The 22,821-nt window shown below is 46.3% G+C and overlaps 1 long non-coding RNA gene across 1 annotated transcript; it reads right to left on the bottom strand.

Moving 5' to 3' along the window:
* Window positions 1–109: 109 nt before the first annotated feature.
* On the bottom strand, window positions 110–22,092 carry LOC140709300 (uncharacterized). Its single transcript, XR_012089793.1, has 3 exons — window positions 21,903–22,092; window positions 9,132–9,307; window positions 110–211 (listed from the first exon to the last, which is right to left on the bottom strand). It is a non-coding gene; the product is annotated as an uncharacterized lncRNA (long non-coding RNA).
* Window positions 22,093–22,821: the final 729 nt, after the last annotated feature.

Below are 22,821 nucleotides of genomic sequence, written 5' to 3'. Positions count from 1 at the left end.
GGCTGGGCTCCCGCCGGGGGCGCGTCTTTGTGAGAGTGCGAGGCCGGCCCTCCTCCGCCGCGGACCGCCCCTCGCGCCCCCCCGGGCGGGGCCGGGCTAGCTGGGCGGGCAGGTCCCGGTTGGGGTGGGCGGGAGTCCGGTTGCTCCTGCTGTTACCCGGGTCTTAATTGGCCTTTTCAGTCATTAGGAAGCGGATCCATGTTCCTGCGGGCTACAGAGTGGGTGTAAACGATTCGCACAGGGACTCTTTCGAAATTCTGATGAGCAGCTCATAATATTTTTCAAATAGTGTACATGACAAAAGATGAATTAAGAAAGAAAAAAGTGATAAGTCGCACTGCTTATTTGAAAAGAATAAAAAGTGTCATGAAGGCATAAAGGAGAGACTGTACAGGTACAGAAGGGATTTTAGAAAGAGCAGTGTACAACTCTATAGGGTAAGTGTGAAAAAAAATCTAAAAAGAGAAAAGACCAAACATCACCTCTTTTTCTTTGAAGAATAAAATATTGTGTCCCACCTCCCGAAAGCCTGATAATCACAGGGTCTATCATGCTGTAAAGGGAGTAGGGGCAGGCCAAATGATCATATTCTAGTTAATGTAATTTATGGGATTGAGGGGTTTGGAAATTTCAATTATGATTAGCAATTTTTGAAATGCACATCATGTTTATTGAGTTCTGTCACAGAGCCTGGCACGAATCCAGGGTGAATCATCAACCTAATGTTGGTTTGGTAATACTCTGTAAATGCTTATTGGTGTCCTTATACCATACACTCTTCCCAAAGGGGTTAAGGTCTGTATAAAATAAAATAAGGGGTAGAGGCCGGGCGCGGTGGCTCAAGCCTGTAATCCCAGCACTTTGGGAGGCCGAGACGGGCGGATCATGAGGTCAGCAGATGGAGACCATCCTGGCTAACACGGTGAAACCCCGTCTCCCCTAAAAAATACAAAAAACTAGCCGGGCGAGGTGGCGGGCGCCTGTAGTCCCAGCTACTCGGGAGGCTGAGGCAGGAGAATGGCGTAAACCCGGGAGGCGGAGCTTGCAGTGAGCTGAGATCCGGCCACTGCACTCCAGCCTGGGCGACAGAGTGAGACTCCGTCTCAAAAAAAAATAATAATAATAATAAGGGGTAGAAAACGTAGCACAAAATAATTCACTCATCTATTTCAAATGAAGTGATAATTTTATCCTTGGAGTATCTATTCAGATTATAATTCCCACATTCAATTATTCTTTAAAGAATAATTTGGACTGGCCGGGCGCGGTGGCTCAAGCCTGTAATCCCAGCACTTTGGGAGGCCGAGACGGGCGGATCACGAGGTCAGGAGATCAAGACCATCCTGGCTATCACGGTGAAACCCCGTCTCTACTAAAAATACAAAAAATTAGCCGGGCGCGGTGGCGGGCGCCTGTAGTCCCAGCTACTCGGGAGGCTGAGGCAGGAGAATGGCGTAACCCGGGAGGCGGAGCTTGCAGTGAGCTGAGATCCGGCCACTGTACTCCAGCCTGGGCAGCAGAGCGAGACTCCGTCTCAAAAAACAAAAACAAAACAAAAAAAAGAATAATTTGGACTAACAGATGCTATTGGACCATGACCCAAGAGATCTAAAAAAAAAAGAAAGAAAGCGATAGATCCTTGCCATCACCTTTCTGAGTAACTTTCAGCAAGAAAAAATCCTCTTTGCTGGAGTTATAAAATGGGGAAACTAGTTAATATCTCTTTATATATCTAATAATGTGAGAACTGAATTTTAAAACCTAATAAATTCAATAAACTGCTTCCAACATTCTACATATGGATAGAGCTATTTGACTTACTGTTTGGAAATGATGAGGGATAAAGTATATCAGTTAGATGGCTTCAGTTTCCATGAAAATCTCTTATCTACAAAAGCATTCTTCTTTTTTTTTTTCTTTTTTTCTTTTTCTTTTCTTTTTTTTTTTTTTTTTTGAGACAGAGTTTCACTCTGTTGCCCAGGCTGGAGTGCAGTGGCAGGATCTCAGCTCACTGCAACCTCCACCTCGTCGGTTCAAGTGATTCTCCTGCCTCAGCCTCCTGAATAGCTGAGATTACAGGCGTGTGCCACCACGCCCGACTAACTTTTGTAATTTTAGTAGAGATGGAGTTTCATTATGTTGCCCAGGCTGGTCTTGAACTTACAGGAGCATTATTTCCAATAAAGATTCAGCTCTGTGGTAGACAAATGGGCAATGCACTGCCATCCAGCAGGAAGGAGAGAAGCTCTCCACGTTAGGAAATAACATTTACTGTGGTATTAGGGATTGGCTGTCATTTTCATTTATCTATAAAAATGTAAATTTGGAAGTTTAGAAATGCCACGTAATTACGAAGCATAATATACGGTATCAGACCACAAAATTAGCAAACTAAACCCATTTAACTGTAACAGTCCCATGCAAGAATTGTGGTCCAGCCATAAAGCCGAAGAGTAATGGACCTCCTTCCAAGGATCTGAGAAGCTGATAATGTAGTAAAATAATCTTCATAATAAGAACCACTATTAAACTGCTGATTGAAAGCTTATTATGTTCCCAGTGCCCTAAGAAACATGTTACATTCTTTAGCCCACTTTTTCTCCCCATGAAGTGTGTTATTATCATCTCTTTTTTTTTTTTTTTTTTTTTTTTTTTTTTTTTTTTTTTTTTGAGACAGAGTTTCCCTCTTGTTGCCCAGGCTGGAGTGCACTGGCCCAATCTTGGCTCACTGCAACCTCCGCCTCCGGGTTCAAGCGGTTCTCCTGCCTCAGCCTCCCGAGCAGCTGGGATTACAGGGATGTGCCACCATGCCCGGCTAATTTTGTATTTTTAGTAGAGACGGGGTTTCTCCGTGTTGGTCAGACTGGACTCGAACTCCAGACCTCAGGTGATCCTCCCGCCTCGGCCTCCCAAAGTGCTGGGATTACAGGCATGAGCCACTGCGCCTGGCTTATTATCTCCATTTTAAAAGTCAAGGAACTGGGGCTTATGGAGGTTAAATAACTGAAGATTAAAGACATAAAATACCGACTGGGATTTTTTTCCCATATTAAATTTTTTAAAGTTTCTTTATTCTCTTTTCAGCAATATTTTTAAAGTGGAAATTAAGTAAATAAAAGTAATTGAATAATAATAGTTATTGAATAGTTTTTGAATCTGAAAATATCAAGGACTTTTGTTAGTTATTTTATGTATCTTACTACAGGTTAACATACAGAGATCACATCAGAGCTGTATTAAAAGAAGATGGAGGCCGGGCGCAGTGGCTCAAGCCTGTAATCCCAGCACTTTGGGAGGCCGAGACGGGCGGATCACGAGGTCAAGGGATCGAGACCATCCTGGCTAACATGGTGAAACCCCATCTCTACTAAAAAATACAAAAAACTAGCCGGGCGAGGTGGCAGGCACCTGTAGTCCCAGCTACTCGGGAGGCTGAGGCAGGAGAATGGCGTAAACCCGTGAGGCGGAGCTTGCAGAGCTGAGATCCAGCCACTGCACTCCAGCCTGGGCGACAGGGAGAGACTCCTTTTCAAAAAAAAAAAATAAGATGGAAATGGGGATTATTTAATAAATGATATTGGGGCAACAAGATAGCCATATGGGAAAACAAAAAACAACAACAACACACCCCCTAGATTCATATTACTCCTAACACACCCCACCCCCAAAATCACAGGTGGATTTTTTTATTTTTTTAATTTTTTTATTTTTTTTTTTTTTGGAGTCCAGGAATTCGAGACCACTCTGGGCAACATAGTGAGACCCCTATCTCTACAAAAAATTTTCAAAATTATCTGAGTGTGATGGCACATGCCTGTAATCCAGGCTACTTGGGAAGCCGAGGTGGGAGGATGGTTTGAGCCTGGGAGGTTGAGGCATGCCACTGCATTCCCACCTGGTGACAAGAGTGAGACCCCGTCTCAAAGGAAAAAAACAAAAAGAAGTTAGCCCTTGCTTATACGTGTTGAAAATGTTTCTCCCCAGTCTGCCTGGTTCTTTTTTTTTTTTTTTTTTTTTTTTTTTTTTTTTTTTTATTGAGACGGAGTCTTGCTCTGTCGCCCAGGCTGGAATGCAGTGGCACGATCTCGGCTCACTGCAAGCTCTGCCTCCCAGGTTCACGCCATTCTCCTGCCTCAACCTCCCGAGTAGCTGAGACTACAGGCGCCCGCCACCACACCCGGCTAATTGTGTGTGTGTGTGTATATTTTAGTAGAAACAGGGTGTTAGCCAGGATGGTCTCGACCTCCTGACCTCGTGATCCACCCCTCTCGGCCTCCCAAAGTGCTGGGATTACAGGCGTGAGCTACCACGCTCAGCCAGTCTGCCTGTTTCTTGCATTGCTATGGTGTTTTTATACCTCATAGAGATGTAAAATATTTATGCAGTAAAATTTATTGGTGTTTTTTCCTTTATGGCGTCTGGATTTCCTGCCATGTTAGAAAGAGCTTCTTCAATCCATGATTTGAAAAAGTTTTAGTATTATTCTAATATCTTTTATTTCATTTTTTTAAATTATAAAAATTTGGCATAGACAAAAGAATATACATTATGTGTACATAGGCTGAGGGGGATAATAATAAACACCAGTAAACTCACCCTAAGAAATTGTGGTTTAGTGATTTCACTTTTTTAATCATTTATTTTAATTTTTTTTAGAGACAAGGACTTGGTATGTTGCTAGACTGATCTTGTAGGAGGGCTCAAGTCGTCCTCCCACCTCAGCCTCTCCAGTAGCTAGGACTGCAGGCACCTGCCACCATTCCCGGCTTATTACTTTCATTTTTTTACATTTAAAAATATTCAAGGCCAGGCACAGTGGTTTATGTTTGTAATCCCTGCACTTTGGGAGGCCAAAAGGGAGGATGACTTGAGGCCAGGAGTTTCAGAACAGCCTGGGCAACAAAGCAAGACCCTGTCTCTAAAAAATTTAAAAGATTTAAAAAAAAAAATCCATCTGGGGCCGGGCGGGGTGACTCACACCTGTAATCCCAGCACTTTAGGAAGCCGAGGCGGGTGGATCACCTGAGATCGGGAGTTCAAAACCAGCCTGACCAACATGGCGAAAACCCACCTCTACTAAAAATACAAAAATTAGCTGGGCATGGTGGCAGGCACCTGTAATTTCAGCTACTCGGGAGGCTGAGGCAAGAGAATCACTTGAGCCCAGGAGGCGGAGATTGCAGTGAGCTGAGATCGAGCCACTGCACTCCAGCCTGGGCAATAGAGTTAAGACTCTGTCTCAAAAAAAGTAATAAATAATAAAATAAAAAAGAATGAGGTAAATCTGAATTGCTAAAGAATGATAGCCATAATTTAGTTAAATGAAAAAAGCAATTCATACAATCATTATGTAAAGTATAATTCTATTTGTATTTCTAAAAGGACAAATGTGTATGTGCTTCCAAAATGCGTAGAAGCATATCCTCCAAGAAACTGTGTACATTGAGCCCACTGAGTGTGGAAGAGGGAGTGAGGAAGGAACAGGAGGCTGACATTTGACTTCATTCGACTCTGTTCTGTTTGACTTTCTTCTTTTCATATCAAGCATGGATAATTCTTATAATTAAAAAAAACCATTCAAGTTCTTTGAACATATGGCTGGTAACTAGTCTTCATAATTCACCAGAAGTACTCAAGCTTTAGAACATGTAAATTATTTTCCCCTAAAATGCCTTAAGCAGAACCAGGGTGCTTTAGCAAGCCTTGTAACAGACTGAAGCTTGTTTCTAGGCATTTTCTACGAAATTGGCTTCCAAGTTTATGTAGTGCAAATACAAGCCAATAACGAGCCTCAGCTATATCTCCCGTTGCACTTTTTCAGGTTGAGCCTCCAGCAACACTTCTTTCTTCCCCACTGCCAGTTCTCCGAGCTCACCTTGCATTTACCCACAGCGGGTTTTCACTTTATAATTTATTGTAAATCAAAATTTCTCCCTCTCCAGTTTTTTCCCCTCGGGCCAGGTAAGTAACCTCTGGTAGCCTTTGAAAGTCTCTGCACTGAATTGGAATGGAGAAATGGTTGATATTTCAGAGCACATGTGTGAGCAAATACAGAGAGAGGTGAAACAGCTTTTCAAAACAAAGGATCAAATATCAGAAACCCTTTTTCCTTTGTTTGGCTGTGATTTACTGTGGATGAGCAATTAAGATTTCCAATTCTGGCTGGCACAGTGGCTCTCGCCTGTAATCCCAGCACTTTGGGAGGCCAAGGTGGGCGGATCACCTGAGGTCAGGAGTTTGAGACCAGCCTGACTAACATGGTGAAACCCTGTCTCTACTAAAAATACAAAAATTAGCCAGGCGTGGTGGTGCATGCCTGTAATCCCAGCTACTCGGAAGGCTGAGGCAGGAGAATCACTTGAACCCAGGAGGTGGTGGCTGCAGTGAGCTGCAATGGCGCCACTGCACTGCAGGTTGGGCAACAAGAGCAAAAGTCCGTCTCAAAAAAAAAAAAAAAAAAAAAGATTTCCAATTCAACTCCAGACCCTATTGAATTTTATTTCCACCAAGGTAGAAGTGGGTCTGATTACCAATACACTTACAGACAGATCTCAAGAAACCCTGCTTCACTGAGCACCGTCGGATTCAGGGGAGGGATGCCCTTCCCTTTGAGTCACACTTAGCCAGTGCCACAGCATGTTGTCTGGGGCAGTACGATGCCTTTTCGATGAGATCTAAACCCAACATCTGACTCCTGACCACTTGTGGTTATTAAAAGTTTCCTAGGGCTTGTGAAAGAATTAAAGGGAGGAGACACTGATTTTCATTGTCTTGGCCCAATTCCAAGTTTGATAATTAGGAGTCCTCCTCCCTCTGTCTTCCTGCCATTTCACTGAGACACTGGGCAATTCCACACTTCCTGTTATAAACAGCTGTCCACTGTTAACTGAGTGAGCCAGAGAGCCAGTGAATTCCACCCTAGGGGAAGCTGCATTTCAAAATAAACCTTTCCTCCACATCTACTCGTAAATTACCTAGGTTTACCTTGGAGGAAAGGTGTTATTTTCTAGGGATAAGAAGGGCATAATAATGGGGAGTTGAGAACTATCCACAAACCCTAGTTTGTCTAAATGCCAAACAAAGAAGACTAACATTGATCACAAAGGGCCCTCGGAAGAAATCTCCTCACTAAAGAAAATATACTTTAGATTCTAAAATTGTCTTTAGGGGGTCCAGAATTTAATTGTGTAACACTGATGTGGCAGCTGCTTTTGGCCACCAAAACTCACTTCTTCAATCCAAGGCATCTATACAAACAGAAGAAAGAGGGAAAACTCTGTAACCCAGAAAAAAACAGAAAAATTCCCCTCCGCCATCCAAGCTCCGGTGTCGACATGAGACATGACTGACCACTCATTTTAGTGCTTCCCTCCTCTTTGTTCAACTTTTCCAGGCACCCTAATCTCAAACTATCCACATTCCCATTCCTTTCAACGCCAAATGTCTCCTACTACTCCAATTTCCAGAATAAATTCTGCTATGGCTGGGCACAGTGGCTCAACACCTGTAATCCCAGTGGTTTGGGAGGCCAAGGCGGGTGGATCACCTGAGGTCAGGAGTTAGAGACCAGCCTGAGCAACATGGTGAGACAAAAATAGTAATGATCTTTAAAAATAAAATTAAAAAATAAAGAAAAGATGTGAAGGAACATTAAAGGCATATTACTATGTGAAAGAAACCAATGTGAAAAGGCTACATACTATATGAGTCCAACTATCTGACATTCTGGAAAAGGCAAAACTATGTCTAGGAAAGGCATATTCTGGGAAAGGCAGTGAACGGATTAGTGGTTGCGAGGGCTTTGACAGAGGGAAGGATAGCTAGGTGGAGCACAGGAGATTTTTAGGGCACTGAAACTATTATTCTGTATGATACTTTATAGGTGGATATATGTTACTATGCTTTGTCAAAACCCACAGAATGGGCCAGGCGTGGTGGCTCACGCCTATAATCCCAGTACTTTGGGAGGCTGAGGCAGGAGGATCGTTTGAGCCCAGGAGTTCAAGGCTGCAGTGAGTGTGACTGCGCCACTGCACTCCAGTCTAGGCGACAGAGGGAGACTCTGTCACCAAAAACAAAGAGGCTGGGTGCAGTGGATCCCAGCACTTTGGGAGGCCAAGGCAGGAGGATCACTTGAGGTCAGGAGTTCTAGACCAGCCAGGCCAACATGGTGAAACCCCATCTCTACTAAAAATACAAAAAAGTAGCCTGGTATGGTGGCACATGCCTGTAATTCCAGCTACCCGGGAGGCTGAGGCAGAAGAACTGCTTGAGCCTGGGAGGCAGAGGTTGCAGTGAGCCAAGATTGCACCACTACACTCCAGCCTGGGCAACAAAGCAAGACTCCATCTCAAAAATAAATAAATTAATTAATTAAATAAAATAAACCATGGACTTTAGTGAATAAGAGTGTATCAACATTGACTCATCAGTCGTCACAAAGAGACCACACTGATGGGAAATGTTAATAATGGGCAGCAGCGGGGAGTGAGGGGTATATAGGAACTCTGTCCTTTGGGCTCAATTTTGCTGTGAACCTAAAACCACTCTAAAAAATGAAGTCTGTTGGGCGTGGTGGCTCACACCTGTAATCCCGGCACTTTAGGGATTACACACCCGTAATCCCAGCGAGGCAGGTGGATCACCTGAGGTCAGGAGTTCAAGACCAGCCTGGCCAACATGGTAAAACCCCATCTCTACTAAAAATACAAAAAATTAGCTGGACGTGATGGCAGGCGCCTGTAATCCCAGCTACTCGGGAGGCTGAGGCAGGAGAATTGCTTGAACCCAGGAGGTAGAGGTTACAGTGAGCCAAGATCACGACACTGCACTCCAGTCTGGAGAAGATGAGCAAAACTCCATCTCGAAAATTAAAAGTCTATTAATTAAAAAAGCAAGAGCATTTGAGTTCTGTCCTTTTTATGGTGAAGAATGGAGACTTGCTCAACATCTGAAGTACGGATTTAGCATAAGGAGGTTCCAACGTGGAAGCCAGGCAAAGCTGAGCAATCTGACCTCAGGAAGAGAAGAGACAGAAGTGAGGCCACGGGAAGGTCGGGACTGCAGCTCTCTCCCCAGCGTTAATGTCACTGGCCCCCTGTTCTCATCTTCCCACCCACCGGCCTCCTCACCCTGCACCGCGTGGCTTTTCTTGACTTCAGAGCCTTCTCCTACGAGCACCTCCCTCGTAATTGCGGCTAGCATGTGGCTCCTCACAGCCTCTCCGGTTGTTCCGTGGCTTATGACTGAGCGGCTTGGGCCGCTTCTGCCAGCTCCTCATGACTTCAGTATTTCCTGGTTAAAATTCCTAAGAGGGAGAAACCTAATTGGCCCAGGTCATGCTTTCAGGCCCCACCCTGGCCTGGCCACTGAAGGCTGTCAGGCGTTGGTCAGTGCACAGCCAGGCTGTCCCAGGGAGCTGCTTGTCGAAAAGGCTCAGTAGTGCAGCTTGTCTGCAGATAGGCCCAGGGGCGTGACAGCTCTCCTAATGTGTCACACAAATATCAGAGTATCCCCTTAGCTGGGGATACATTCCAGATCCCCAGGGATGCCTGAAACCTTGGATAGTAAACTATTTCTATTATGATTTTTCCTAGGCATTCGTACCTAAGATAAAGTTTAATTTATAAATTAAGCACAGTAGGCCGAGCACAGTGGCTCACGCCTGTAATCCCAACACTTTGGGAGGCCGAGGCGGGCGGATCATGAAGTCAGGAGTTCAAGACCAGCCTGACCAACATGGTGAAACCCCGTCTCTACTAAAAATACAAAAATTAGCTGGGCGTGGTAGCACGTCCCTGTAATCCCAGCTACTCAGGAGGCTGAGGCAAGAGAATTGCTTGAACCCAGGAGGTAGAGGTTGCAGTAAGCTGAGATTGTGCCACTGCACTCCTAGCCTGGGCAAGAGAGTGACACTCCATCTCAAAAAAAAAAAAAAAAAAAATTTCAATTAAAAAAATTAAGCACAGTAAAAGATTAACAAGAGCACTGGGGTGTGGTGGCTCACACCTGTAATCCCAGCACTTTGGGAGGCCAAAGTGAGAGGATCTTTTGAGCCCAGGAGTTTGAGACCAGCCTGGGCAACAAAGTGAGACTCTGTCTTTACAAAAAATACAAAAAGCTACCCAGATCTGGGGACGTACACCTGTAGTCTCTACTAAAAATACAAAAAACTAGCCAGGCGTGGTGGCAGGTGCCTGTAGTCCCGTGTTGACCAGGATGGTCTCGATCTCCTGACCTCGTGATTTGCCCGTCTTGGCCTCCCAAAGTGCTGGGATTACAGGCGTGAGCCACCGCGCCCGGCCTATGTAACTCTAATTTTCATCCTAGGGTGTAAGAAATAGCCCAGAGCTAGAGAGCCAGGGAGAGGTGACAAAATGACTTTCTCCAGGACGTTAAAAACTTTTAAGTTGATTACCACAAATAAAGGAAATCAATTTCAGTCTCTATAATTAAGAATAAAGCCAGGCACAGTGGCTCACGCCTATAATCCCAACACTTTGGGAGGGTGAGGAGGGCTGATTACCTGAGGTCAGGAGCTCAAGACCTGCCTGGCCAACATGGTGAAACCTCATCTCTACTAAAAATACAAAAACTAGCTGGGCGTGATGGCAGATGCCTGTAGTCCCAGCTACTCGGGGGGCTGAGACAGGAGAATCCCTTGAACCTGGGAGGCAGAGCTTGCAGTGAGTGAAGATCGCACCACTGCACTCCAGCCTGGACGACACAGTAAGATTCTGTCTCAAAAAATAATGATAATAAATAAATAAAAATAAAATAAGCCGGGTGCTGTGGCTCACACCTGTAATCCCAGCACTTGGGGAGGCTAAGATAGGCAGAACACTTGAGCCCCGGAGTTCAAGTCCAGCCTGGTCAACATGGTGAAACCCCGTCACCACAAAAAATACAATTAGCTGGTTATGGTGGCATACATCTGTGGTCCTAGGGAGGTTGAAATGGGAGGATCGCTTGAGCCTGGGAGGTGGAGGCTGCAGTAAGCCAAGATTACACCACTGTAGTCCAGCTGGGGTGACCGAGCAAGACCCTGTCTCAATTTAAGAAACAAAAGCAAGGCCAGGTGCGGTGGCTCATGCCTGTAATCCCAGCACTTTGGGAGGCCGAGGTGGGCGGATCACGAGGTCAGGAGATCGAGACCATCCTGGCTAACACAGTGAAACCCTGTTTCTACTAAAAATACAAAAAAAAAAAAAAAAAATTAGCTGGGCCTGGTAGCCACGCCTGTAGTCCCACCTACTCGGGAGGCTGAGGCAGGAGAATGGCCTGAACCCGGGAGACAGAGCTTGCAGTGAGCCGAGATCGCGCCACTGCACTCCAGCCTGGGGGCGAGACTCCGTCTCAAAAACAAAAAACCTAACACATCCACAGAGTGACATATTATGATAGAGAAAACTAAACACTAACACTAACCCTAGCCCAGTTGTGTTTTATAAAATCTAACAGAATTTTTTTAACTTCTTTTCAGGAGCCTGTGATAATATACTAATGAAAATGCACTTGCAAACCCAATGTAGAAAACAAATAACGTGACTCATAGACTCAAGTGTGAATTGCAAAACTAAAGACATTTCAGAATAAAATATATGAGACATTGTTGAACAAGACCCAAAAAACACGAGCTGTTCAAAGACTCTTTTGGCTAAAGTAATATTAAAGATTTCATATGACGTTATAATATGTGAAAGTCACAGATTGGGATAAGATCATTGTAATTTCCATAACCATGAAAGGGTTAGTGATCAGAATACATAAAGAAAGTTTACAGACCAGGCACGGTGCCTCATGCCTGTAATCCCAGCACTTCAGGAGGCCAAGGCGGGTGTATCATGCAGTCAGGAGTTCAAGACCAGTCTTGCCAAGATGGTGAAACCCCATCTCTACTAAAAATATCAAAATCAGCCAAACAGATGGCATGCGCCTGTAATCCCAGCTACTCGGGAGGCTGAGGCAGGAGAATCGCTTGAACCCAGGAGGCGAAGGTTGCAGTGAGCCGAGATGGCACCACTGCACTCAGCCTGGATGACAGAGCAAGTGTCTGTCTCAGAAAAAAAAAAATTTACAAATCTATGCAAAAAAGACAAGTAACCCAATAGAAAACTGGCCAAAGGGTAAGAATAGGCAACCACAGGAGAAGATTTTGTATGTCCAGCAAAAACAAAAGATGCTCAACCTACTCACTCATGTCTAAATTCTCAGCCTCCCGAGTAGCTGGGACCACAGGTGCACACCACCACGCCTGGCTTATTTTTGTATTTTTTGTAGAGATAGGGTTTTTCCAAGTTTCTCAAGCTGGTCTCAAACTCCTGAGCTCAAGCAATCCGCCTGCTTCAGTCTCCCAAAGTGCTGGGATTACAAGTGTGAACTACCTTGCCCAGCCCATGTCTTAATTCTTTTTTTTTTTTTTTTTTGAGACGGAGTCTCGCTGTGTCGCCCAGGCTGGAGTGCAGTGGCTGGATCTCAGCTCACTGCAAGCTCCGCCTCCCGGATTACGCCATTCTCCTGCCTCAGCCTCCCAAGTAGCTGGGACTACAGGCGTCTGCCACCTTGCCCGGCTAGTTTTTTGTATTTTTTAGTAGAGACGGGTTTTCACCGTGTTAGCCAGGATGGTCTCGATCTCCTGACCTCGTGATCCACCCGTCTCGGCCTCCCAAAGTGCTGGGATTACAGGCTTGAGCCACCGTGCCCGGCCCATGTCTTAATTCTTGATAGTTTCATAGTTTCATTACACAACAATTTAGCAGCATGTGTATGTGTGTGTGTTCATTGTGGTAAGACACATATGACATAAAATTTGCCATCTTAAACGTGTTTTTTGTTTGTTTGTTTGTTTTTTGAGACTGGGTCTCCCTCTGTCACCCAGACTGGAGTGCAGTGGCACAATCTCAGCTTACTGCAACCTCCGCCTCCCGGGTTCAAGTGATTCTCCCACTCGAGCCTCCGGAGTAGCTGAGATGACAGGCGTACACCATCACACTTGGCTAACCTTTTTTTTTTTTTTAAGTGGAAATGGGGTTTCACCACGTTGGCCAGGCTGGTCTCAAACTCCTGACCTCAAGTGATCCACCTGCCTGGGCCTCCCAAATTGCTGGGATTACAGCCGTGAGCCACCGTGCCTGGCCAGGACTGTTTTAAATGTTAAATATTTCCCAAGAACCTGTGACTAGATTATATCTACATAATGGTCTGTATCTGTGTGTGTGTGAAGAATTCTCCCCGTAGAGGTAGATTCTTGACTTCCTAAGACAAACCTGAATCAGTCTAAGATCATATCATCCATGACTTGATCTCCTCCCTCCCCTTCGTCCCTGTTTAGATTCCATGGTCAGAGTCCTCTCTGCCGTGTGTACACTTTTAGCAACCTCCCCCTCTCACTTCCTCACACTCCCTGGGCAAAAACACAACCCTGGTGATAATTCCAATTTGCTGCCTGGTAGGCACCTGCACCTGTCCCGCCAAATGAGGCTGGCATCACACTGACGAGTTTCACTTTCAAATTCACAACCACAAACCTCATGTGGAGTCTTCATGCCCCTTGGCAATCATACAATGCTTATCCAGGTTAATTTCTCCCCTCATTTTCCAACCAGTTATCTTTTTTTTTTTTTTTTTGAGACGGAGTCTCGCTCTGTCGCCCGGGCTGGAGTGCAGTGGCCGGATCTCAGCTCACTGCAAGCTCCGCCCGCCGCTTTACGCCATTCTCCTGCCTCAACCTCCCGAGTAGCTGGGACTACAGGCGCCCGCCACCTCGCCCGGCTAGTTTTTTGTATTTTTTAGTAGAGACGGGGTTTCACCGTGTTAGCCAGGATGGTCTCGATCTCTTGACCTCGTGATCCGCCCGTCTCGGCCTCCCAAAGTGCTGGGATTACAGGCTTGAGCCACCGCACCCGGCCCCAACCAGTTATCTTATAACCTCTCCTTTCTACTCAAACCTCCAACACCTCCTCCCTTCCCCAGTCACTGGCTTTCTTTCGGTTCACTGTGAGTTAACTCCCAGTTAATGGCTTTCTTTCGATTCACTGTGAATATTGACACAATCAGCAGAGAAGCTGTGTGATCTCCCCCTCCCCACACCTATCTATCGTCTCTAAATCCCCACCCTCTGGGCTCCTGCCTACTATTATAGACGAAGTATCTCTGCTACCAGAGCCCAGCCCTCTGCCTGTGCACTTGATCCAGTCCCCTCTGATTACTCATAGGTATCACTCAGAAATTCTCCCCTCTCTCTGCTACATCAGGGTTTTTTGCTATTGTTGTTTTTGTTTTTCTCTCTGCTGGATCATTGCCATTAGAATGTGCATAAGATAGGCCGGGCGCCGTGGCTCATGCCTGTAATCCCAGCAGTTTGGGAGGCTGAGGTGGGCAGATCACCTGAGGTCAGGAGTTCAAGACCAGTGTGACCAATATGGTGAAATCCCATTTCTACTAAAAATACAAAAATTAGCCAGACATGGTGGCACATGCCTGAAATCCCAGCTACTTGGGAGGCTGAAGCAAGAGAATCTCGTGAACCCGGGAGGCTGAGGTTGCAATGAGTCAAGACTGTGCCATTGCACTCCAACCTGAGCAACAACAGTGAAACCCCATCTTGAAAAAAAAAAAAAGAATATACATAAGTTTTTTTATTCCCCTATAATAAGGCTTCTCTTAACTACGCTTTAGATATTATCTACTGCCCCATTTCTTTGCTCCCTTTTCCAGCAAAACACCTTTGAAAGAATTATCTACAGTTGCTGTATCCAATTTGTTTCCTATTCTCTGTAAAATCCACCCCAATCTCACTCTAACTCAATCTCTCCTCCAAAATTTTCCTGTCAAAAAGAAGAGACAGTGACTCAAACCTATAATCCCAGCATTTTGGGAGGCCGAGGCAGGAGGATCACTTGAGGTCAGGAGTTCAAGACCAGCCTGCCCAACATGGCAAAAACCCCATCTCTACTAAAAACACAAAAATTAGCTGGGCATGGTGGCGCATGCCTATAATCCCAGCTACTCACGAGGTTGAGGTACGAGAATCAACTGAACCTGGGAGGTAGAGGTTGCAGTGAGCTGAGATTGTGCCATTGCACTCCAGCCTGGGCAACAGAGACTCTGTCTCAAAAAAAAAAAAAAAAAAAAAAGGAAAAAAAGAAAAGAAAAAGGAGAGCCAGCTGGACTCCAAAAGAGAGTCCATCTTTCTACTGAGCCTGGGCCGGGTGACCCCATTTTGCCTCTCTCCCAGGCTTGACCACTATGTCATCATCAAGTTCCCACTGTGTCTGCCATGAAGAAGATGGAAGACAACAACACACTTGTGTTCACTGTGGATGTTAAAGCCAACGACAGCAAGTCACACAGGCTGTGAAGAAGCTCTAGGATGTGGATGTGGCCAAGGCCAACACCCCGATGCGGCCTGATGGAGAGAAGAAGGCATATGTTTGATTGGCTTCTGATTATGATGCTTTGAATGTTGCCAACAAAATTGGGATCATCTAAACTGAGTCCAGCTGGCTAATTCTTATCTGATACAATTAATCACTGCTCCTGCCTCCTCTTTGCCAGAGGGGCTCTTGCCATTTTGTGAGTTTTATCTCCAGAAACCCAACCGGGTTCTCACAGTGAAGATCTGAAAAAACATCCCCTCACACTTCCAGTAGGGGGAGAGGAAAAGCAGCCATTCTGGAATACACCCAGAACACTCTGATTTTTGGGGGGATATTTTTTTTTCTTTTTTTCTTTTTTTTTTTGAGACAGGGTTTTGCTCTTGTTGCCCAGGCTGGAGTGTAATTGCGTGATCTTGGCTCACTGCAACCTCCTGGGTTCAAGCGATTCTCCTGTCTCAGCCTCCCAAGTAGCTGGGATTACATGCATGCGCCACCATGCCTGGCTAATTTTGTATTTTTAGTAGAGATGGGGTTTCTCCATGTCAGTCAGGCTGGTCTTGAACTCCCGACCTCAGGTGATCTGCCTGCCTTGGCCTCCCAAAGTGCGGGGATTACGGGCGTGAGCCACAGCACCTGACCCAGAACACTGTTCTTAATAAGACCTGCCCTGAAAGGAAACTACAGTCATACACTGCATAAGACGTTTTGGTCAACAACAGACCACATATATGATGATCGTCCCAGAAAATACCATATTTTTACTGTACCCTTTTAATGTTTAGATTTGTTTAGATAAGGCCAGGTGCAGTGGCTCACGTCTGTAATCCCCCAGCAGCACTTTGGGAGGCAGAGGCAGGAGGATCCCTTGAATCTGGGAAGTGGAGGCTGCAGTGAGCTGAGATCTGGCCACTGCACTCCAGCCGGGGAGACAGAGCAAGACTCTGTCTCAGAAAAAAAGAAAGAAAGAAAGAAAACAGAAGAAAAAAGCTTTATCAGACAAACAAAAATTGAGAAAATTCACATCCATAATCCCACCATTTTGGGAAGCTGAGGCAGGGAGGCCCCCTTGGGCCCAGGAGTTCAAGACCAGCCTGGACAACACAGTGAGACCCCAGCCTCTACAAAAAATTACAAAACTTAGCCAGTCATGGTGGCACATGCCTGTGGTCCCACCTACTCTGGAGGTTGAGGTGGGAGGATCACACAAGCCAGGGAGGTCAGGACAGCAGTAAGCCATGATTGCACCACTGCGCTCCACCCTGGGTGACAGACCAAGACTCCTGCCTCAAAAAAAAAAAAAAAAAAAATTGAGGAAATTTTTGCCGGCAGACCTGGTTTGCAAAAAATGTGTAAAGTAGTTTTTTTGTTTGTTTCTGTTTTTGTTTTTTGAGGCAGAATCTCACTCTGTTGCCCAGGCTGGAGTGCAATGGCATGATATCGACTCACTGCAACCTCCACCTTCCGGTTCAAGTGATTCTCTTGCCTCAGCCTCCCAAGTAGCTGGGACTGTACACGCGTACCACCACACCCGGCTTATTTTTGTATTTTTAGTAGAAACAGGGCTTCACCATGTTGGCCAGACTGATCTCGAACTCCTGACCTCTGGTGATCTGCCCGCCCTCCCAAAGTGCTGGGATTAAAGATGTGAGCCACTGCACCTGCCCTAAAGTTTTTTCTTTTTTCTTTTTTGCCTGGGCACAGTGGCTCATGCCTGTAATCGTAGCATTTTGGGAGATTGAGGCAGGCAGACCGCTTGAGCCCAGGAGTCCAAGACCAGCCTGGGCAACATGGCAAAAACTCATCTCTACAAAACAAAAAAAAACAAAAAAACAAAAAAACAAAAAATTGGCGGCATGTGGTGGTGCACACCTGTAATCCCAGCTACCCAGGAGGCTGAGGTGGGAGGATCACCTGAGCTCGGGAGGTCAAGGCTGCAGTGAGATGAGATTGCACCATTGTACATCAGCCTGGGTGACAGAGTGAGATGCTGTCTCAAAATAAAATAAAATAAAATAAAATAAAATAAAATAAAATAAAATAAAATAAAATAAGGCCAGGCGCAGTGGCTCATGTCAGTAATCCTAGCGCTTTGGGAGGCTGAGGCGGGCAGGTTGCCTGAGCTCAGGAGTTAGAGACCAGCCTGGGCAACATGGTGAAACCCTGTCTCTACTAAAATACAAAAAATTAGCCAGGCATGGCAGCGTGCATCTGTAGTCCCAGCTACTCAGGAGGCTGAGGCAGGAGAATTGCTTAAACCCAAGAGGAGGAGGTTGCAGTGAGCCGAGATTGAGCCACTTCACTCCAGCCTGGGCGACAGAGTGAGACTCTGTCTCCAAAAACAAAATAAATAAAAAATTAAAATTAAAAAAAGTTTTTAAGAGAGATGAAAAATGACATTGGTCAGAAACTCAGAAATGCACGAAGAAAGGAGGAACATTAGAAAAGGATTAAGTGAAGATAAAATAATTTTACATGAAGTGACACAAAAAATCTAAGGAATAAATATATGTTGAAGGAGAAAGTTAACACACAAAAAGACATTTATGGAATGGTACCATTCATATGAATTATAAAAACATACTAAACAGGCTGGGCCCGGGGGCTCACGCCTGTAATCCCAGCACTTTGGGAGGCCGAGACGGGTGGATCACGAGGTCAGGAGATCGAGACCATCCTGGCTAACACGGTGAAACCCCGTCTTCACTAAAAAATACAAAAAACTAGCTGGACGAGGGGCGGATGCCTGTAGTTCCAGCTACTCGGGAGGCTGAGGCAGGAGAATGGCATAAAAACCCGGGAGGCGGAGCTTGCAGAGCTGAGATCCGGCCACTGCACTCCAGCCTGGGTGACAGAGCAAGACTCTGTCTCAAAAAAAAAAAAAAAAATACAAAAATACAAAAAATTAGCCGGGCGTGGTGGTGGGCGCCTGTAGTCCCAGCTACTCGGGAGGCTGAGGCAGGAGACTGGCGTGAACCCAGGAGGCGGAGCTTGCAGTGAGCCGAGATGGCGCCACTGCACTCCAGCCTGGGTGACAGAGTGAGTCTCAAAAAACAAAAAAGATGGCTGTGGCCTAGCATGGTAGTATGGCCCTGTGATTCCAGCTACTCAGGAGGCTGAGGCAGGAGGATTGCTTGAACCCAAGAGGTCGAGGCTGCAGTAAGCTGTGATCATGCCACTGCACTCCAGCCTGAGCTACAGAGTGAGACCTGTCTCTAAAAAAATAAATAAATAGGCTGTGCGCAGTGGCTCATGACTGTAATCCCAGCATTTTAGGAGGCCAAGGTTGGCAGATTGCTTGAGCCCAGGAGTTCAAGACCAGCCTGGGCAACATGGCAAGACCCTGTCTTTACAAAAAATACACAAATTAGCCCAGCTTAGTGGCAAACGCCTGCAGTCCTAAGTACTGGGGAGGCTGAGTTGGGAGGATCACTTGAAGCCCAGGAGACAGAAGTTGCAGTGAGCCGAGATTGTGCCACTGTAGTCTAGCCTGGGCAACAGAATGAGACTCTGTCTCAAAAATAAATAAATAAGTGAAAAAGGCAGATAATATATTAGTATTATGAAATTAGTTTTGACCTCACAGACCCTGAGAAAGGGTCCCCAAACCTCACTTGAGAACTATTAATCCAAATCAAGCTCAACAATGGGAAGTTGTCCTTCCAGTTGGGGCCTAATTGGAGTCCTGGCTTCCTGACTTGGTTGTGAGGTTCCTAGAATCACAGAGCCACAAAGCCACAGAGCCACAGAATGAATGTTTAGGGAACAGCAGGGCAAGTAACTAACATGAAACCAACTAGTGAGTCTCAACTAGACACTGCTATAGACCGTGTGACATCATTAAGCACAGGTCTTTTTTATTGGCTTGTGCACTGCATTTTTTTTTTTTTTGAGACAGAATCTTTCTCTGTCACCAGGCTGGAGTGATCTTGGCTCACTGCAACCTCCACCTCCCGGGTTCAAGAGATTCCTCTGCCTCAGCCTTCCTAGTAGCTGGGACTACAAGCACATGCCATCATGCCCGGCTAATTTTTGTATTTTATTTTATTTTATTTTATTTATTTATTTTTTTTTTGAGGCCAATTCTCGCTCTGTTGCCCAGGCTGGAGTGCAGTGGTGCGATCTCGGCTCACTGCAAGCTCTGCCTCCCGGGTTCACACCATTCTCTTGCCTCAGCCTCCCGAGTAGCTGGGACTACAGGCGCCTGCCACCATGCCCAGCTAATTTTTTTGTATTGTTAGTAGAGACGGGGTTTCACCGTGTTAGCCAGGATGGTCTTGATCTCCTGACCTCGTGATCCACCCACCTCGGCCTCCCAAAGTGCTGGGATTACAGGCTTGAGCCACTGCGCCCGGCCAATTTTTTTTTTTTTTTTCTTTTTTTTCTTTTTTTTTTTTGAGACGGAGTCTCGCTCTGTCGACCAGGCTGGAGTGCAGTGGCGCGATCTCGGCTCACTGCAAGCTCCGCCTCTCGGGTTCACGCCATTCTCCTGCCTCAGCCTCCGAGTAGCTGGGGACTACAGGCGCCCGCCACTGCGCCCGGCTATTTTTTTGTATTTTTAGTAGAGACGGGGTTTCACCTTGTTAGCCAGGATGGTCTCAATCTCCCGACCTCGTGATCCACCTGCCTCGGTCTCCCAAAGTGCTGGGATTACAGGAGTGAGCCACTGCGCCCGGCCCAATTTTTGTATTTTAAGTAGAGACAGAGTTTCACCGTGTTGGCCATCATGGTCTCAATCTCTTGACCTCGTGATCTGTCTGCCTTGGCCTCCCAAAGTGCTGGGAAAACACCGCGCCCAGCCGCATTTTTTTATTTTAAAAAGTCATTTAAAGAATGTGATGTGGCCAGGTGCAGTGGCTCATGCCTGTAATCCCAGATTTTTAGAGGCCACGGCAGAAAAATCACTTGAGGCCAGCAGTTTGAGACCAGCCTGGGCGACATAGTGAAACTCAGTCTCTATGAAAAAATTTTTAAAATTTGCCAGGTACAAGTGGCTCACGCCTGTAATCCCAGCACTTTGGGAGGCCAAGGTGGGTGGATTACCTGAGGTCAGGAGTTCAAGACCAGCCTGGCCAACATGGTGAAACCCCATCTCTACTAAAAATACAAAATTAGCCAGGCATGGTGGTGGGTGCCTGTAGTCCCACCTACTTGGGAGACTGAGGCAGGAGAATCACTTGAACCTGGGAAGCAGAGGTTGCAGTGAACTGATATCGTGCCATTGCACAACAGCCTAGGTGACAAGAGCAAAACCTCTCAAAAAAAAAAAAAAAAATATATATATATATATTTTTAAATTAGTCATGTGTGGTGGTACATGCCTGTGATCCTAGCTACTAGGGAGGTAGAAGTGAGAGGATCACTTGAGCCCGGGGGTTTACGGCTGAAGTGAGCCCTGATCTTGCCACTGCACTCCAGCCTGGGTGACAGAGCGAGACTCCATCTCAAAAAAAAAAAAAAAAAAAAAAAAAAAAAAAAAAAAGTGTTGTCCACAGTTTATTTTATTTTTATTTTTATTTTTATTTTTTTTTGAGACGGAGTCTCGCTCTGTTGCCCAGGCTGGAGTGCAGTGTTGCGATCTCGGCTCACTGCAAGCTCCGCCTTCCGGGTTCACGCCATTCTCCTCCTCAGCCTCCGGAGTAGCTGGGACTACGGGCGCCCGCCACCACGCCCGCTAATTTCTTGCATCTTTAATAGAGACGAGGTTTCACCGTGGTCTCGATCTCCTGATCTCGTGATCCGCCCGCCTCGGCCTGCCGAAGCGCTGGCATTACGGGAGTGAGCCACTGCACCCAGCCTATTTTAATTTTTTTTTTTTTTTTTTTTTTTTTTTTGAGACGGAGTTTCACTCTTGTTGCCCAGGCTGGAGTGGAATGGTAAGATCTCAGCTCACTGCCGCCTCCGCCTCCTGGGTTCAAGCGATTCTCTTGCCTCAGCCTCCCGAGTAGCTGGGATTATAAGGCGCCCATCACCACTCCCAGCTATTGTTTTGTATTTTTAGTAGAGACAGGGTTTCATCATGTTGGCCAGGTTAGTCTCAAACTCCTGACCTCAGGTGATCCACCCGCCTTGGCCTCCCGAAGTGCTGGGGTTATTGGCGTGAGCCACCACGCCTGGCCTTTAAAAAATTTTTTTAACACACAGGGTCTCACTGTGTTGTTCAGGCTTGAGTGGTGCACTTTTTTTTTTCTTTCTTTTTCTTTTTTTTGAGATGGAATCTTGCTCAGTCGCCCGGGCTGGAGTGCAGTGGCACGATCTCGGCTCACTGCAAGCTCCGCCTCCCGGGTTCTCGCCATTCTCCTGCCTCAGCCTCCTGAGTAGCTGGGACTACAGGCGCCCGCCACCGCGCAAGGCTAATTTTTTGTATTTTTAGTAGAGACGGGGTTTCACCGTGGTCTCGATCTCCTGACCTTGTGATCCGCCCGCCTCAGCCTCCCAAAGTGCTGGGATTACAAGCGTGAGCCACCGCGCCCGGCCAACTTGATTGGGTTTCAAAGGGAGTCCATGTCTCAGAAGATGGCTACAAACCACTGCTCTGAAGGCAAGGTCATCCGGGGAACGGCTGCTTAGAGCTTTCCTCTCTCCACTGTGTGCGGACTCGGGAATCTGGCCGCTGCTTTCTCTGCTCGCAGGCTGTCTTTCCGCATGCTCTCCACTGGTGCGAGGGTGGAGACTTCTCTCAGCTGGAGCCGTTTGCTCCACTGTCTCATGACGCGAAAACAGATGCGCACGAAACAGCCCATTCGTTAAAAGAATCACGTGAAGAATGACCTCCGCCTGCGGAAGTCATCAAATAACAGAATAATTCAGGGCTGGAGGGGCAGGGAGGGGACATCTAGATGCGGAGCTCATTTGTCTTTTCGTTCTCGCAGTTTGGCTAAGAATGACCAAATGTTCATAGAAATATGAACCCTGTAAACATAGCATTTGAAACTCCAAATATTTTAATCCTTGAACATATATAGGATGGATAGTGCTGGACTAACTTCAGATCTGGGTAGCTAAAGATTTCTCTAATTGGTCCGGGCGCGGCGTCTCACGCCTGTAATCCCAACACTTTGGGAGGCCAAGGCAGGAGGATCACAAGGTCAGGAGATCGAGACCATCCTGGCTAACACGGTGAAACCCTGTCTCCACTAAAAATACAAAAAATTAGCTGGGCGTAGTGGCGGGCATCTGTAGTCCCAGCTACTCGGGAGGCTGAGGCAGGAGAATGGCGTGAACCTGGGAGGCAGAGCTTGCAGTGAGCTGAGATCGTGCCACTGCACTCCAGCCTGGGCGACAGAGCGAGACTCGGTCTCTAGGGAAAAAAAAAAAAAAAAAGATTTCTCTAATTGGAAATAAATAGTAAAAGAAATTATATTTGAGACCAGGTGCTGCGGTGGCTCACACCTGTAATCCCAGCACTTTGGGAGGCCGAGGTGGGCAGATCACTTGAGGTCAGGAT

The sequence above is a fragment of the Chlorocebus sabaeus genome, chromosome 20, assembly GCF_047675955.1.
Source record: "Chlorocebus sabaeus isolate Y175 chromosome 20, mChlSab1.0.hap1, whole genome shotgun sequence".
Classification (NCBI taxonomy): Eukaryota; Metazoa; Chordata; class Mammalia; order Primates; family Cercopithecidae; genus Chlorocebus; species Chlorocebus sabaeus.
The sequence above is the reverse complement of the archived record's forward strand: the minus strand, read 5'-3'. Positions and strand labels throughout refer to the sequence as shown.